Source organism: Euphorbia lathyris, chromosome 2 (assembly GCF_963576675.1).
Source record: "Euphorbia lathyris chromosome 2, ddEupLath1.1, whole genome shotgun sequence".
Classification (NCBI taxonomy): Eukaryota; Viridiplantae; Streptophyta; class Magnoliopsida; order Malpighiales; family Euphorbiaceae; genus Euphorbia; species Euphorbia lathyris.
The window spans coordinates 133,537,732-133,542,208 of NC_088911.1; the positions used below are offsets into that span (position 1 = coordinate 133,537,732).

The 4,477-nt window shown below is 39.7% G+C and overlaps 1 non-coding gene across 1 annotated transcript; it reads left to right on the forward strand.

Moving 5' to 3' along the window:
- The first annotated feature begins 3,902 nt into the window (after positions 1–3,902).
- On the forward strand, positions 3,903–4,009 carry LOC136221008 (small nucleolar RNA R71). The gene has a single exon (XR_010684802.1). It is a non-coding gene; the product is annotated as a small nucleolar RNA R71 (small nucleolar RNA).
- The last annotated feature ends 468 nt before the right edge of the window (positions 4,010–4,477 follow it).

Sequence of the window (4,477 nt, forward strand, 5' to 3'; positions counted from 1 at the left end):
CTATTTCGAGGATTTCCGGAGATTGAACCGTCGGATCGTCTCTATTTTTGGACAGTAGCTTCTAGACATATTCTTCCACATTTCCACCGAAGGGATTGTCGTTCGGAGGTCTGGAAGGTCTGTTTCGGATAGGGGAAGATTGGTAAACAGTTTACATCTCCTTTGAAGTTGTGGGCACTTCGTTTGCAACGGTAGATTGATCATCGAAAGGTATTTATTCTTATCCCTCTTTATATGAAATAACGATTAACGGATCCTATGGTTAAAAGGAAGTAGGCTAAAATTTTTATATTTCCGCTGCTATACCTTAGCCTTAATTTCCTTCAGATGAGGGAACCAACTAAAAACTACTCCTAACTACGGGTGAGACAGATTTATATAACGAAAACTCTACGAAGTGATATGGATAGTGATAAGTTATAAGTATGATGAACACCGACTCTAAATATATACGGTTAATGATTTACTCTTGCAATGACGACTACGTGTAGTGTAACCGACCCGAGAAGTTCTTAGACTACGTGGTTCCTAGTCAAGGCGTATCTAAAGCTGGGGATTAGAAATTAGGGCCTGTAAGTTCCATGGCTTGTCAATTCCTACGGTTTGCGGTCCATCACTTCCGGTAAGGCAACACCTATATGAATCCCTAAAGATAGCCCGAATGTCGTCGGAAATCGCGTCTCTGATGGAAGTTTCGTCTAGTGGTTGTAATTCTACGAAATATATATTATGATAAGTGTGTTATGACTATGGATGTGGTCTTTCTAAGGCTCTATGTCTACTAGATGCTACTACTTAGGGGCAAATGTACCCCGTCGTATCAAGTAATAATCCGGTTAAGACCGGGTATCAAATCCACGGGATTTATAATTGCAAGTATTAAACGACTCGGTTTTGTACGTTATTTAAGCGGTGAATACTTTGAGTTGATTTGGGGGAACAACTACAAACTACTCCTAACTACGGGTGAGACAAATTTATATAACGAAAGTCTATGAAATGATGCGGATGGCGATAAGTTATAATTATGACAAATAATGACTTCTAATGTTTATACGGATGATGATTTACTCTTGCAATGACGACTATGTGTAGTGTGACCGACCCGTGAAGTACTTAGACTACGTGGTTCCAAGTCAAGGCGTGTCTAATGCTTGGGACCAGAAATTAGGACATGTAAGTTCCGTGGCTTGTCAATTCCTACGGTTTCCGGAGTGTCACTTCCAGTAAGGCAACACCTATATGAATCCCTAAAGATAGCCCGAATGGCGTCAGAAATCGCGTTCTCCTACACAATAATCAATTACGAGTATCAAAACAAGTAACAAACATCAACACATATATAGAAAAGAAGATTATGAATCATAAATTATAAATATGGAGAATGTAGATATGAAATACAACCAAGCCTAGTACATAGGAAGAGTGCAAGCTAATTAGCAAGTGAAAAGGGAAGAATCCACCCTCGGAACTAGCTAACCGGACTCAAAGTCGTCTCTTAGGACTTGGAGGTGGAACTTTCGAGCTTGGTGAACGGAGATGGAGCGGAACTTTGATGCAATGCCGGAATCAACGAACAAGCTCTCAAGGTCAAAGAGTTTAGCTATATAAAGCCTCAAAACAAAATCTAAAACTATGAAACAAGAGTTTAATCTCTAAAACTTGTCTATAACAAAAGATATATGTAAAAGAGGTGTGAGATGAGTGCTAGTCACTCTTATTTATACACATCAAGCTAGGGGTAAAATTGTAATTTCATAAGGTGCAAGCATGGAGCAACATGATTTTGTGCAGAATTCCCATGATACGCCTCGCGTATGGTGGTATACGCCCTGCGTATTTGCCCATTCCGTCAGAAATCTCCTGCATGTGGACCAAATCCAGATCTTGTTGTCTCAACCACGCCCCGCGTAGACTGGGATGCGCCTCGCGTGGTTGAGTCTCTGAGTTTTTATTGCTTGAATTGGGTCTTTTACGCCGCGCGTAGGTGAAGCACGCCTCGCGTAAATGAGTCTCTGACTTTTTTAGGTTGAAGAACTTCCTTACACGCCCCGCGTGTAAGGTGGTACGTCCCGCATATGGATAGTTGACTCAGGGAGACCATGCAGTCTGACTTTCAGGATTTGGTTAATCATTTCTGACACATGTCACACGCCTCGCGTATGGTGGTATACGCCTCGCGTATTGGTGACTAGATCCCATGTGGTGCTTGTGGATAAGGCAATTATTTCTGACCAAGTGCTTCACGCCCCGCGTGAGGAATGATACACCCCGTGTATGTTGGTAGATTTTCACTCCTTGCTCGTACCTGAAATACAATTCTCGAGAGCCAAGTTAGCTTGACGTTTTATTTCCTAATATTAATCAAAAATAGGAAAAATTAACCGAAAGTACGGAATTTATTTTTATTTCGTTATTTTATTAAAACACTCTATTTTTGTAATTAAACTTATTTATTTCTTCTAAAATTGAACCATAAATCACGCTAAAAGATAGGGGTAAAATACCCCTATCAGTCTCCCTACACAATAATCAATTATTAATATCAAAACAAATAGCAAACATCAGCACGTATAGAGAAATAGAAATTGTAGATCATATATTATAAATATGGAAAACATAAATACGGGATACAACCAAGCCTAGTACATAGGAAGAGTATAAGCTAATTAGCAAGTGAAAAGGGAAGAATCAGCCCTCGGAACTAGCTAACCGGACTCAAGGCCGTCTCTTAGGACTTGGAGGTGGAAGTCTCGAGCTTGGTGAACGGAGATGGAACGGAACTTTGACGGAATGCCGAAATAAACGAACAAGCTCTCAAGGTGATGGAGTTTTGCTATATAAAAACTGAATCTAAAGCTAACACTCTCTATATAAAATTCTGGATATCAAAATGAGTGCTAATCACTCTTATTTATACACATCAAGCTAGGGATAGATTTGTAAATTCACAAGATACAAGTATGGAGATACATTATTTCTGTAGAATTCCCATGACACGCCCCGCATAGGGTAGAGGACGCCCCGCGTATCGACCCATTCCGTCAGAAATCTCCTGCATGTGGACCAAATTCAGATCTTGTTGTCTCAACCACGCCCCGTGTAGACTGGGGTACGCCCCGCGTGGTTGAGCTTCTAAGATTTAATAGCTCAAATTAGTCATTTACGCCACGCGTAGCCTGGAGCACGCCTCGCGTATGTGAGTCTCTGGATCTTTAGATTGAAGAACTTCCCATATACGCCCTGCGTGTAAGGTAGGACGCCCCGCGTATTTGACAGTTGACTTAGAAGATCATGTAGTCTGACATCTATGATTGAGACCATTATTGCTTATCATTGCTCATACACCCCGCGTGTAAGGTGGGATGCCTCGCGTGGCGGTGGGTAAGTCCCACGTGGTGCCTGCGGATTGAGCAATCATTTCTGACTTGGTGTTCCACGCCCCGCGTGGAGGGTGATACGCCCCGCGTTTGTCGGTGGATTTTTGCTCCTTGCTCATACCTGAAATACAATTCTCGGGAGCCGAGTTAGCTTGACGTTTTATTTTCTAAATTTACTAAAAAATGAAGACAATTAGCCGAAAGTACGGATTTTATTTTTATTTCGTTATTTTATTAAAAACTACTTATTTTTGTAATTAAACTTATTTATTTCGTCCTAAATTAAACCGTAAATCAACTATACCTTTAATGGATGATGTGTTTGAGGATGATGGTTTTGGTATCGGTATATGTCCACGTTCCGTGGGCCACATACTGCTGTTGATTGCCATTTGCTCCAAAAGTTCTCTTGCATGGGCGGATGTCTTCTTCATAAATAACCCTCCCGACATAGCATCTAATGTACCTCTAGTAGTAGGATTTAATCTATTATAAAATGTTTGCATTAAAAGTGCATCGGGTAAGTGGTGGTGTGGGCATAAACGTTGAAGTTCTTTAAAACGTTCACAAGCCTCATAAAGAGTTTCATTATCATTTTGAGAAAAAGATGTTAACTCTTTTATGACTCTTGCGGTTTTTGCTAAAGGAAAATATTTTGATAAAAATGCTTGGGCCAGTTGTTCCCAAGTTTGAAAAGTTGCGGCTGGCATAGAAGTTAACCACTCTTTGGCTCTATCCTTCAAAGTGAAAGGAAAAAAGTCGAAGCTTGATTGCTTCGGCAGTCACGTCTGTTATTTTAAAACTATCACAAATTTCTAGGAAATTTATTAAGTGGGTGTTAGGATTTTCGTTAGTGATAACAATCCAAATTATTACATGTTATTATGATAAATCTAATAAATTGTGAAAGATAAAGTCATAGACACAAATCTTTCATTAAATCTTGCATGCTCAATATGCCTTATATTTTTATGCATGACAAGTGTAACATGCCATTATCATTGAATTAGTACAAGATGCATGTATAAGATCCGTAATCTTGGAATTTTATAAAAAATTCATCCATTCAAGGTGATTTTATCACTTAATATTAAGAT